Below are 14,449 nucleotides of genomic sequence, written 5' to 3'. Positions count from 1 at the left end.
TTTCCTGGGGGCCCACAGCCCCCTTTGAAGCCAGAGTGTTTCAAGGGAGTGTGTTTGGGTCTGGAAGGATTATCAGTCCCAAACAAGAAGCACTCAGGGGTTGGTGTAGGGGCCAGGCATCCTGGGGAAGGCTGGCTGGAGCTGCAGGGAGGGTTATCCACACACACAGATGTGGGGAGGGATCCACAGCAACACCCCCAGCACAGGAGAAAGGAGTGAAGGGTCTGGCTGGAGGGGGCTGAGCTGCTCCATGGCTGTGAGATGTGAAAATCCAGATTATCGTGGATCCCTGGTGTTTACAGCTGGAGCCTGGCTTGATGGTGACTTTCCTAATTCCTTCCTAAAGCTCATTTAAATTCCTCACTGGTTTGTTTTTCCCTTCCCCGTGGCACTCTGTGATCTATGTAGTTCAATTAAAAGGCAGCATGAGGGCAGTGTCTACAAGAATTTGTTTATTTCCACACTTTGCCTCAAACAGAACTTCTCTAAATGCTCTGCTTCTACAGCAACTTATTTTCCACTTCTTTTTATTCCACTCTCCTCTAAGCTGCTAAATCCTTGCTTTAAAACTGCAGTGTGTGCTAACATGTGTGTCCAAATCTCTGCCTGTTGGTATAAACTGAATTTCCCACTTGTGGCCACTCACCTGATGTGTCAGGCAAACAGGGCAGACAGAGAGGCTTGAATTTGCTTTCCTGATTTCCCTCTTTGCTCTCAGGAGCACTGCAATGAAAGGAGACTTTTCTGGCTGTTTTACCCTTCTTCGGCAGCACTTTTGTGCTAGATACCTTCCTGTTTAATCTGTAAAGTTAATTGTGGATAAAAAAAACAGAATTAGGTCTCTGTCATGGCATCACGGAGTGTTTGCAAGACAGACACCTCCCACCAGCACTGAGAATCAGTAAATAAACACTTTATTTTCTGTAAGCTCTTTCTGAAGAGCTCTTCCTCTGTTTAGTGCACACCATGATTTTTTTTCTGAAAATGCTTTAAAAATCAAGTAGTGCTTGTTTACATCAGCAGCTGAAGGGGTGTGTGTGCCCTTAACCTGTAGTGCTTCATTTGGCTAATTACAAACCTATTCAGCAATTCTTTTCACATTTGTACTGACTTTGTGTCTCTGCAGGAAGATTTGAAGGTGAAGGGGCTGGAAGCACTCAGCTGTGGAACATCAGTGCACAGCCAAAGCACCACAGCCCTTTCATTTCAGCTGGGACTGCTCTGTGGGAAAGGGCTGCTGTGGAAATTCATCCTAAGTACTTTTTAATGATGTTGTGTTAATACAGTGGCTGCACTTCTTCAGGTTACCACTGAAAGATGGTTCTTTTGACACAGGGGAGATTTTTTGGGGGAAAGCTGTTCACACACCCAGCTGAAGTTTGCAGGACTCTGCAGTGTCTTTGGTTCCCAAGTGGTAAAAATGGCCATATATCAATATCAGGGTGTACATTTAGAGAGAATGACATAAAAAAATATAAAATAGCCCTTTGCCTTCCATCTGTGCCATTCTCTGCTGTGGAAGTTTCTGTCTGCAGGGACAAATCTCCACCAGGGGCTGTCAGTGGAATGGGACAGGCAGAGCAAAGCCCTGAGCTGGCATTGATCAGGAAAAGAGATGCTGCCCCAGGTACCTCAGTGTCTGCACCCACAGGAACTGCAGGAAAACAATGGAGAGCTGGGGCTGAGCACCCAGTGCTGCTGAGGGCTCTGTCTCCACTTTATTGTCAATTAACCTTTCAAGGCTCTCCCTGATCTCTGTTCATCCAGATATTTCACAACTCATTCCATGGGTAACTGTATTCAGGCAGCAAAGACTCTCCATCCTCTTCCTCCCAATAAAAAATCATCATGTGCATGAACATTGCAGTGTCCTAGCTTAAAAATCTCTTTATTTCAACTGGGACAGCAGAATTCTTTAAAAATGCCAAAAACACCCTCCAGTGTCTCAGCAAAGGCATCTCCCATGTGATTCTGGTGTGGATCTGACCCCCAGCCCAGCTCCAGTTTGCAGTGCCATGCTGTGCTTTCAGATCCTTCAGCTCTGCATGTTTCTGTTGTGACATTTTCTGTGCCATAAAAACACTCACACTTTCAAGTTAAATCAACAGTTGTGGCAGAATGGGTGCCAGAATTGCAGTCAGATCCTCAATTGCCTTTAAAAGAAGGGAAAATGCTGTGTGACATTTGAGGATGACACTAACAGCATCACTAAAATAAATTAAATGAATGTTATCTCTTTTTCTGAGTGGCTTTTAGAGACTTTATAATGCTTTTTGGATTGCTGCTGCTGAGTAGTGTTAACAAAGTACCACACATCTATTTCCATGTAATTCATCTTTTGCAATATTTGATAGTCCTGGAGTAATGGAGGAGCCATTCCTAAGTGGAAATGGGAGAAATGGAGCGTCAGAAGAGATAGGATGCTATCAAAAAAAAAAAAAAAAAAAAAAAGAAAGCAAACAAGTCCCTGAAATTAGAAAATGTGAGTTTTCAGCTTTCAGTACCTTCTCAAACAGAACTGATAATGCCATGTGGGGTTCCAGGAGGTTTACCCACGGCTGTTAAGCTGCAAAGAGCTTGTGTAAATAGATTTAATTTCCAAACAAAATCAGACCTTACTGGAAATGAGCACTTCTCTCTGTATTCATCCTCAAATGGCAAATTGCTTAAGGAAGTTTGAGCCCTGACTTTTAAGACTCCACAACTTTGAGATTTACACTTGCACCAAGCAAGGCTGGTTTGAGTTTACAGTGAGAATCTCAGAGCAGCTGGGATTCAGGGAGTCTGAGGGTTTGCTCTGAACTTTGTGTGATACCTAGGGCACTCTGAAAAAAAAGAGAAAACTCTGTGGCTTGACTTATGAGGAGGATTAAAAGCTGGAGGTGACATAAATCACAGATAAGTGTTCTGGGGAGGAGTTTGGCTCTCCAGATGTGCTGCTCTCAGTTTGCAGGGCACAGTTAAAGAATTTCAGTGCTCACCTTTGACTGAAAAGGATCACAAGCACTTACCCCTGGCCATTTATCAAACCATGACATCATGAAGGTATCCCAGGGATGGTTTGGGTAAATTTTGTGCCTGTCTGGATGTACCTGGATGTGTTCAACACCAACACAACCAGGAGCTCAAGGCTGGGGTGCCAAGAGCCTGTCTCAGCTCTAATCCAAACTGCAGTGGTTGGTCTCACTCATTTTCTCTATTATCTTATAAAACAACAGTTTTCAGCTTTTGGTGAGGTCTCAGAAAGCCCTGAATGAAGCCCCAGTGAAGGAGCAATCCCCCCCAAAGCCAAGGAGTCCCCCAGAGGAGCCTGCTTGTGGAACCACTGCATTACAAATAGCTCTGCACAATCCTTCTGTGAGGAATTACAGGACCCTACTTGCAGCATCTGTCAAAATAATTGCTCCTCTCAGCGATTTTTATCCCTCCATTCCTTGTTTTGAATATATTCATTAATTAAGTGGCTCAGCTGGTTTCAAAGTGGCCCTGAACTGAAATGAGCAGTACATCTTCCTCATTATCCTGGGAGCTGCAGCAAACTGAAACTCTTTTGTCAGCTCACACTCTCAGAGCCTTCCTGTGCTCGTTCTGATTGTGGAGGCAATGCTGCAAAGGCAAAGGATGTTATTTCTGAGCTGTAGGTGAGGGCTGAAATGGCACAGGTATGTCCAGAAATAGGTGTGGTTCCCTTCTGGAGGCAGAGGGATGGTCCAGGCAGGTGTGCTGCTCTGGTCTGGGACAGAGTTCATCTCCGTGGGCTGGGCTTTGGATTTGTGCTGCAAGCTGTTGATAATTCAGGGATGTTTTGGTTAAGCTGAGCAGAGCTTAGAACCAAATTCTGCTCCTCAGCCACCCTGGCAGTGAGGAGAGTGGTGGGGCACAGTCAGAACAGCGACCAAGGGATTATTCATTGATTATTTCTTATTTATTCCCTTGTTCCAGCTGCAGAGCAAGGACACGGCAGGACAGGGGACCTGCAAACATCACTTCTCTGTGGTGGAGCTGCTCCTGGAGCATCTCTGCTGAACCCACTGCCAGGGAAATGCAGATGAGCCAAACTGGAGTCATCTGCAGAGGAGCAGTAGCTGAGGGGTATTTTAGTGCAGCAGTTCTAATGGTTTCCCATTTCCTGCTAGGGAAATGTGTAACTAATTAAGTCTGTGACATTCATTTAACTCAAACAATAAAACGTGCTGGTGTCATCGGAGGTATTTACTAAACACACATTTTCCTGGAGGGAGAAGGGGAGAGTTTGTAAACAAAATGTTAAAATATGTGTTTGTCACATTTCTGAATTCCAGGTGAAGCTGTTGTTAACACAATGGGGACTTGGGGCATTAATTAATAATTTTATTAATAGTAATAATTTAAATTTATTAATTAATATAGGAAATAATACTTGTTTTAAGGTTAAAACTCACATTTAAAGCTAGTTAGAGGAATAAGTCTTGTACCTCCAATAGCAGATGTTGTCTAAGTGTTTTCTTGCTTGTCCTGTGTCCCACTTGTGCCAAAAGCAGGCAGGAGAGCTGGGGCTGCCCTAATGAAATAACCTGGTACCTGCTCCTGCCATGACATCTCATGTGAGGGCTGAATGCAAAATCACAGAAAAAAAAAAAAAAAAACAAAACAAAACAAAAAAACCAAAAACAAACCACAAACCTACAGCATAAAGTTCTGAAATCTCAGAATAAACAGCCTTAAGTGGTCATCTTGCATTGCAAGGCAAGAGTGCCAAGGATTTGGCTCCTCCACTTGGCTGCTGACTCACATCCCAACCTCAGTGCCACAGAGCCCTGACTGTCCCTGCACAGTGCCAGGGGACCCTGAGCACGAGTTTTGCTCACTCTGCCCCCTCAGCCCCTGTGCTGGTGTCTGTCTGCCCTCCCAGCAGAATCTGCTGGGTCTAATTGGAGATTATCCCAAGTATCCCAGCAGAGCCCAAATCTGACAGTTCAGCTGAGCACTGGAGTAATGAGTTAAATAATGCACTTTGGAAAAGTTAATCCTTAAAAATCCCTTAGACATATCTTGTTTTCCAGGTCAAAGCAGAGCTATATTTAACCTTTCTGAGGAATTCAGGAATTTGGGGATGGGGGACAAAGAGAGGGCTGAGCAGTTTTTCTGTGGGTTGCACAACCTCATCTCATAGTGCAAAACAAACTTGCTCATTCTGTGGAAGTGCAACAAAAATTGGATTTTGCTCCACTCCTCCCAGATCTTGTCCCAGTAGATGACAGCCAGGCACAGAAATAAAATAAAGCCCCATATCAAAGAGATATTAAATCCTGCTGCCAACAATTGGCTTCATTTTTCTGGTTATTGATTGCTGTCACAGCCCTGTCTGGGGAAGGCTGCAGAGCCCTGCTTTATGGCAGCTCACAGAAACAAGGCATCTCCAAATCCTTGCTCTGGGAGCTGTTTTGCCAACTTAAACTCTCCCACAGACTCTGTTGTTTTATTCCTTTGATCAAGTGGCCCAGAAAGGCACCAAGTTTTGCCTCTGGGACAAGGAGGGAGGCTCAGGGGTGATGGGGAGCTCTGGCTGTGACCCCTCAGTGCCAGGAGCACTGCAGCACAGCAGGGACACTGCCAGCACATCAGAACCCTCAAAAACAGCTTCATTTTCCCTTTTCCATTTCAACAGCAACCTCAGAGAGCCACACAACTTAAACCCCCAGCCCTTGGAATCATTCTGTAAATGCCATATCAATGCTGTGAATATAGAGTCATCCCATCCTCTCCAGTCTGGAATCATTTCTGCCTGACTATTTCCACCAGAAGGCTAAAAGAATGAATTTTCTCCAAGGAGGTGAAAGAATTTGGCAGCAAACCACTCAGGCCAGTATTGGAGCAGTTTTGGGGGTTTGTCTGAAGACAGCAACAAAATTCCTGCATTTCCCTTTTTTTTTCCCAGTCAACAGGCAGGATCTCTACCAAATGTAGGGGATCCATCACATATTGAAGCCCCATTCACATTTTCCTCACTTTTGCTCCTTTTTCTCCATCTCTTTCACACATGGGGGCTCAGGCCAGCCCAGCATGCAGTGCTGTCTTTGATCTGTGCACCAGAAAATCTGTATCAAGTCAGCTGCACATTTCTAAGCAGATTAAATTTGCCCTTGTGGTTCATCTGAAGCCTGACAGATCTCCTTTTGTGTGCTTTGAGGTCCAAGATCCCAAACCAGCAAAACCCTACAGCCCATCTGGAAGTTTAAACATATGAGGCCTCCTTCAGTGGGACTTATTGAAAGTGCTTAAAACCTTGTGCAGCCAAAATCCTCTGATTTTATATCCTTACCAGTGACCTTCACCTGAAGATTCCTGAAGTATCCTCATGTGGAAGGTGTGACAGAAGTGTAGTGTAATCTACTAAAGGATTTCCCAGTTTCCATCCCTATAAATGAGTATTCTCCACCCTCCTCTTCTCCTGAAAAGAAGAGTGCATAAAATTTGGGGTAATTTGTAATGTAATTTGGGGGTTTTTGGAAGATGGCTTTGGAAAAGTGAAAAATGCCTTCAGGTGGAGAGGTGGAGGCCCTTTGGTGTTTGGGGTGTGATGGAGATGTAAGAGCCCAAGGTAAGATATTAGTTTGGAAGATAAGCCAGTGGTTTTTGAGGAAATGATAAGAAATTGTGTGTCTGAGTATCCCCTCTTTGTCTCCACGAGGTTTCAGGCTCATTTGCTCTTTCCCAGCCCACATTCAAAGCAAAGTGTGCTCCCAAGGATTTGAGGTGTGGCAAAGTGCCAGGACCTGAGGGAAAAGGCTACCAAGGGTTGGAATGATGTGGGAATTGTGATTGCAAAAAAAAAAAAAAACAGCTTGCTTTTCCCAGGAGAAATTGGAGAAAGTCCATTTTGGGGATCTGACATCTAGCCCAGGCTCCAGGAAGCAGTTTTACCACAAAGACAACTCTGAGAGAAATAAAAACTCTGAACCAACTCCAGGCTCAGCTCCCTTCTCTAAGTGAAAACAGAAATTCAGTGTTCTCACTTCTCAAGTGCCAAACAAAGCTGAAAGGTTGTCATGCCTGGGGAAATGGATATATTGGTACTTTTTAATACAAATGCCTTTTTTTTGTAGTTATATTTAGCCCAATATACCCTGGGAGCTATATTAGAGTCTCAGGAGCCAAACACAGAAGGAACAAGGCTCCCAAATATTCTGGATGGTGCACATCTTCCCTCATCAATGGAAATATTCCCATTTTGGTCCAAATTATTTATCTTTACAAATGTCAGTGAAAGAAGTGGGAACAAGAGGAAACTGTGCCAGCTTTCCTCTCCTTTTGCACCTTTAGCCTTCTTGAAAGGCAAAAGTATTTTCTAAAATATGCTCCTTGGGAATAAACTGTGTGTTATTTATGGTTTCTGACAAGATTCTGAGCTACTGATACCCTTGATTTGTGTGTTTAATTTGGGGGTTTTGCAAGAAAAACAGAGAGAGTTGCTTGTCTGAACCTGAAAACTATTGCAAACATCCCAATTCTTGACCAGGGAAGTTCAGGGAAATACTTTATCTGAAAAATGAATTGCTTCTTTTAATCTTTTAAATCTGCCAGTAAAAAAAAAAATAAATAAAATAAAATAAAAGGGGGGAAAATAGCACAATTAAATAAAAAAACAACCACTTTTTGATTCAAATAGGACTGAAAGAATCTAAACTGATGGGGGAAGAATCCTGGCTGGAGTTTTTTGTGGGATCTGCAGCTCAGAAAAGCTGAGGGAGAGAATGTCAAGGGGACATCTCTTGATTTAGGTGCTGGGGCTGAGGGGTTAAAGGCATCTCCCTGCTCACATAAAGTCAGGAATGAGCAGGGATTTTATATCCTGTTGTTGATCCTGATAAAGCCATTTGGAGTGCAAAGTGACTTTAATTGCTGGGGTGGGACAGCCCAGTGGGTAATGCTGACACAGAGCCTTCAGCATCCTCCTCCTCCTCCATCCCTGCACAGGGCTCAGTGGCACCTGGAGCTCTGAGGAATCAGATTTGTGTTTGCTGCCATCGAGCCCACACTGGGTATTTCATCTTCAGCCCATAAAAGCTGCAGCCTGTGCTTCTAAAATATTCTTCCAAGGGATGGAGCCGTGGCTGCAGCACATGGCTGGGAAGGAAGGGAGGCAGCTTGCCATGTTTTTTTCCATCCTTGCTCATAAATAGCCTTTGCTTTGATGTTTCAGCTGACCTTAGCATCCATCAACAGTTGCAGCCCTCAGCAGCTCATGCAGTGAGCTGATGTTTGTAAATAAAGTGGAGATTTTAATCCACGGTAGCAAAAGGTCACTTGGAAAGGGGGGATGATTTACCTGTGGGTCTGTCTCCTCTGCCACAAATACGGGCTGTAAAAATCAGACTGTTTTTGCACAAAATAGAAGAAAATTGATTTAATTAGATAGTGAAATATCAAGGTAGCAATGGTGAGGGGATAATTTCTGTCAATTTGAGTTCTCTTTTTAGTAAAGCATCTTTTGTGAACCACTCCCATAGCCTCTATTGACAAACTGCTAACTCTCTGGGAGCCCTGCTCCTTCCCAATCATCTCTGCCACCCCTGCTCTCTCTGACCTCCTTGTGGGAGCTCTGGCATCCCATTCTTCCTCACTGACTCCCTGCCAGAGGTGGAGGTCACATCAGGGGCCCAGGGGGAGAGGTGCTCCCAGCAGCTGCCTTTCCTTGCCCTGAACCACAAGCTCTTTGCTGACAGCTTTTGTGATCTCTGGAATTCATCATTTTCAGCACAAAAAAAAAAAGAAAAAAACTCCCCAACATCTGTGGAAGGAAATGTCCTTGGTAGCTCAGCATCAGAGGGCTGTGTGCACATAACCACAGCAAGCAACACAGAACTTTCCTCCAGCTCTAGCTCTGGGGACAGGAAAGGGAAATCTCCCCATAAATTACAGTTGTGCTTTCAGAAGTTTGTAAGCAAACAGCCACGAGTCTCCTTTGTTCTTCACAAGGGACTGCTTGTGCAAGACTGAGGCAGTCCTTGGGCAATGCAGGGTGCCACAGCTGTGGGGCAAGCTGGCATCTCCCTGAAAACAAATATTGGGAGGAAAGGGGAAGGGGCAAACTCTCCCAAAGCTGATTGCTTAAGAAAGAAGCTGGAGTTTGCAAGATGGTTGTGAGGGGAGCAGTGAGCCTGGTGCTGTGCTGGCAGATTCAGAAATTTGGGCTGCTTGTGAAGCTGGTGAAGGAGCACTGGGTTCCCTGTGAGCTGCCACATCTGACCTTGTTGCATTTGAGCTGTGGGAAACCAGCAGAAAGGAAAATGCAACATAGTTCTTCATGTAATGGAAAAGTGAAAAAAGAGCTGTTTTTTTAAAGAAACACTACAGTTATATAGGGTAGTTCATGCAATACAAAATAGAAAAGGCTCATTGGTCCAAGAAGGCAACACCTTTTTGAAAACATGCTTTGTGCAAAACGTCTCTCACACATCCAGCAGGTGTTTAATCATTGCTATAATTTCTTGTCCTTGCCCAGCCTGACAAACCCAAGGCTCCAAGGTTGCTTTTTCCCTGGTTCCAAGAGCATCCAACAACATGACCTCAGTACCAAAGGTTTTATACCAGTGATGTCCCCTCCAACTCTGAAAAGAGACACTATCCCCAAATCCAGTGCAGCTGCTGATGCAAGAGGAACCAGCAGTGCCCTGTTGTTTTTTCCTTCCTGTCTCTCAGAAACCATTTCACCGCTGGCTGGGAATGGTGAGGAGCAGCAGGGACTCTCCCCCTCCCAAACTCCTGCCAGTGTGCTTTAGGCAGCTGGGAAGCGTGGGATGGAGGGACAGACCCACAGCACCTGCCTGCAGGGATGTGCCAACACATCCCTGGAGCTCCCTGGAGTCAGAGCAGAAAATGCTCCAGCTCTGGCTGCAAAGCCCATTGCAAAAACACCATTATTTAAAGCACTGGTTATTTCATTAGAGTGGTAAAAGAGATTGTGGCCATTTAAAGGAGCAGGATAGAGTCTGTAATATAATTAGATGATCCTGAAAAAGCAAGAGTGGAATTCAATCCTGAGCCATCCACATGCACTTCCTGAAGGTAATCAATCCCAGTGTCAGAGGAAACCCATTGTTCTCATCCCCAGGGCCCCCTGCTCCCACAATGTACAAAGGCCTTTCTTGTCAAGACCAACAAATCTACTTCCCCCAGCTTAGTCAGAGATAAGAAAACAATGTCTGGACTATCCAGACAATTTGTCTATCTTTAGGCACTTTGCTTTTCTCTCTCTAAGTTGCACTGTTTCCCTCTTTGGGCCATTGCTGATAATACTTTCCCTGGGGTAAGACTTTACACAATGTAAAACTGAAAATCACTGGAGGTCATTTTGCACTTGGAACAAGATATTGAAAGCAGTGTTCACATCCCCAACTGGCTCACACACAATAGGCAAAAAGTTATTCAAAATATAAACCAGCTTCCAAGCCCCTCCTTTGGTGGCCCTAATTTAGAATTAGACTTTTTATTGTCCCTTGCCACCTGTGTACTGTGAGATTTGATTTGTAAACACTGGCCCAGGAACTCAGCATTCATTCATTAATTCTACCAAGAATGTTCTGTTTTGTAACCAGGAAATCGAATTACTTGCTACTTAATTTTAGTACTTTCCACCTTTTGTCTAGGAAATTGAATTATTCTGGTTAGTTTTCTTTCTCCAGTGTATAACAACTCACACATATACACCACCCTTCTGTGGTAAAACACCTACAGTGTCCTTCCAGCAGGTAAAATTCCAACTAAAGCATCCCTGGCTGAGCTTGTTGAGCTTTATGGAGGTACAGGGGTGAAGCCAGAATTGAGCCAGTGTCTCTGCTTTGTGGGAGCCCTTGAGGGCTCAGACAAGCTGGGGGATGTGAAAATGAAGTGTCTGAATGAAGCTGCCATTAGCTAATGGTTCTCGATTGCAACCCATTGCAGTTTGATAAAGAGAAAAAACTTTCCCTCAGAGTCACATCCCAGCAGCAGCAGGAGCCCAGCAGGGACCCCTCGGGCAGGGGGGGGTTAAGGGCATTTCCCCAAGGCTTCCCAGTGGAATCAATGCTTGCTAATCTTGAGAAAATCCCACTAACAAGCTGCAGGCAGGAGCCCTGCACACCAGCCCCTGCAATCACGCACAGCCCATTAATGTATCAGGCCTTTAATGAACTGGAAAATCTCTGCTCAGCAGAGATGCTGCAAGGCTCCCACCCCTCCTGAGCTGCTCTGATGGCACACAGTGACCCTGACAGCAAAAATGCTGCTTTGGGGGCTGATCCAGCCAGGTCCTCACAGGTGTGTGGCTTTTGAGGTCCTTGAAGGGATGGTCAGCAGCTCCTGGAAATTCCTGAAATCAGAAATCCCCAAGTTGCTGGCGTTGGGCTATAGGTGTGTGCAGTGTATTTTCAGGAAATACCTTTTTGCCTTCCCTTTCAAAGCATCAGGCAGATCTAGGAGGTGCAGCTGGCCAAAATACAATTGCTAGAGAGGCAGATTACTTCAAAATGAATGAAATCTTGCTACAACCTGCATTAAAAAAAAAAAAAAAAAAAAAAAAAAAAAAAAAAAAAAAAAACTTTTTTTCCCTATCAGTCATAAAATCTGGTTATTTCCTGAGCACTGTTGAAATTTGCCTGATGCTTATGAGATATATTGCCTGCCTTCTACTCTGTTTCCTATTGGGCAGTCTGCAAGGTTGCCTAATCTCTAAAAGAAATAAGCATCTGTTTCCTTCATGGCCTATGCCTGATTTAAGGTAATTATACTCCTATTATACTCCTACACATAAAAAAAAAAAAAAAAAAAATCCTAGGGAAAATTAGAACAACTGATTTTTTTTTTTTTTTTCCCTCAAGAGATATTTTAACTTGTAACCCAAGAGGAATGGGCACAGGAGGGAAAGTCTTGGGGTTGATCTCATCACCCTGTGGAGACAGGGAAGATATTTTCTCTCACTCCTCCATATTTTGAATTAGCCCCTTGGAAATGTTGGCACTGACAGGAATGGCCCATCAGAGATTTGTGTGACCAAGAAAGCCACGTGAATCTGCAGTTTATGTCTGTTTTTTTTTTTTTTTAGATTTTCAGTAATTAAAAAGCAAACAAACAAACAAAACCCCACTAAAACCTCTTTATGCTTGTTCTTTGGAGTCAATATTTGATTTTTAAATCCCTAGGGGTCAGCTCCTCCAAAACAAAAGGCACTTGGTGTCTCCACTCCCTGAGATGGAGTTTTAGTTCCATTTTCATCCTCAGAGGTTGAACTTTGCCTCATCTCTATCAGCAGACTCTTAAAAAGCTCAAAAAAATCAACTTTCCCATTAAAAAAAAAAAAAAAAAAAAAAAAAAAAAAAAAAAAAAAAAACAATCAGACATGCTCCTGAAGGATTTCTGTTTTCCAGAGCTCCTTGACCCCCTGACCTCACTTCTCAGGCTTTAATAAAAATATCTTTTGACAACTATTTTTCACATTTCTGATTCTGACATGAGGAAAGGGCAACCCTTACCTTAAATTTGGCTCCAAATTGAAGACCTTGAATCAGCATTTTTAAAATGCAGCCTTTGAACAACTAGAATGCTTCCTTCCATAAAATCCTCAATGAAAACTGTGTCTTGAAGGCAATATTTGCTCCCCTGCAGAGTGTGAAACCCACAGATTTCAGCACAGATGCTGCAACCCCTGGGCTATGAGAATGAAGAGCAATTCCACTTGAAATGGCAACAGGATTTCATCCCAAAATACAATGGTCTCAGAGAGGCTTATCCCAGCTGAGGGGATAAGCTGCCTTTAAGTGGTGAAATTCAAAGCAGGAGGGATATACCTTGAAAAAAAAATAATTAGAAACAGTTTCAGTTTCTTCTCTGCCTGTTGTCAGTTTTCTGACTTTACTATTTTATAGGGTTTGCTTTGCTCTGTTGTTTTCTGCAATAAACAACCAAGCAGGGTCATAAGTGAGGATCAACCCCAAAATATTCCCTGTGTTCAGAGCCCAAGCACACACAGATTGATGCAGAGCCCTCTGATGAAGGTTGGTTTTTTCCAAACCCAGAATTTCTCTCATCCTTTGCACACCCTTATCCCCTGGTTTGTGGTTTGTCTCAGTCTCTTCTGCCTTCACTCAGAGCCAGGATTAACAAATACACAAAGGAAATGGATTTTCTTGTGTTTGGGCTTGGTTGTTTATTAAATCTTATCAAAAAATACAGAGCATTTGACAGCACTTCCAGCTGCTAGAAGTGAGGAAAAAATGGAGAAAGATGCAGAGGCTACAAGGCCTCTTAAAGTTAAACAGTCAATAAAGAATTAACACCTTTATTATTTATATTTTAACCCAATAACTCAATTCTCATGACTCTTAGTGTGACACTGACTACTACTAGAAGCTACTACCTGAAACCATAAAGAGGAAGGAAGAACACCAAAAAAGACAACACCCCAAATCCTCCATATTGCCCCATACCTATTACTATACTATTAACCCCTCGAATTTAAAATTTAAAACCCTTCACCATGTGAAATCACATACTTGTATTTAACTACACACCACGGCTTTAACTCCATCACTCAAATTTGGAACGTTCTCCAAGGCCTCAGGTGTTCTCCTGGGGGTGGGTGCCAGAAAGCACAGAAAGCTCAAAAATCTCAGGTTTCTGGGATGCATCACATCTCCTCTGAGGAGCAGCTGGATTCCAGGGTTTGCCCTGGGGCTCCCAGGACAAGGACCAGCAGTGGGGCTGCTCCAGGGGCAGCTGGATCCATCCCATGGGGCAGGGTCAGGATCCAGCCTGGCATTTGTTGGAGCAGAGCAGCAGCAGGGCTGCAGACATTACTCACACCCCAAGATATGCAGGGCTAAGGCCAAGATTCCTGTGGAGCTCCTGAGGCTCCTGGGGCCCTTCCCAGGTCTCTGTGGCTCTGCCAGTAACTCCTGAGCTCCTGGGCTCTGAGGGCAGCAAGAGCCTCTTTGCATGGTGCCCCAAAGCTCTGACCTGGAAGGAGCTCATTGACAAATGAGTCAGAGATGTGCTGCTCATGGGTCAGAGAAAGCAGGAATTGTACCCTGCATCTGCTCTGCACTGAGTGTGGGCATAAAAACCACTTCAAAATGAGAGGAAGGAGGGACAGAATGAGGAGGAATGTGCAGAATGGGACGAAGGAGGGACAGAATGAGGAGGAATGTGCAGAATGGGAGGAAGAAGGGATAAAATGAGGAGGAATGTGCAGAGTGAGATGAAGAAGGGAAAGAATGAGGAGGAATGTGTAGAGTGAGAGGAAGAAGGGATAGAATGAGGAGGAATGTGCAGAATGGGAGGAAGGAGGGACAGAATGAGGAGGAATGAGAGGAAGAAGGGATAGAATGAGGAGGAATGTGCAGAATGGGAGGAAGAAGGGATAAAATGAGGAGGAATGTGTAGAGTGAGAGGAAGAAGGGATAAAATGAGGAGGAATGTGTAGAGTGAGAGGAAG

The sequence above is a fragment of the Erithacus rubecula genome, assembly GCF_903797595.1.
Source record: "Erithacus rubecula genome assembly, chromosome: 12".
Taxonomy (NCBI): domain Eukaryota; kingdom Metazoa; phylum Chordata; class Aves; order Passeriformes; family Muscicapidae; genus Erithacus; species Erithacus rubecula.
The sequence above is the reverse complement of the archived record's forward strand: the minus strand, read 5'-3'. Positions refer to the sequence as shown.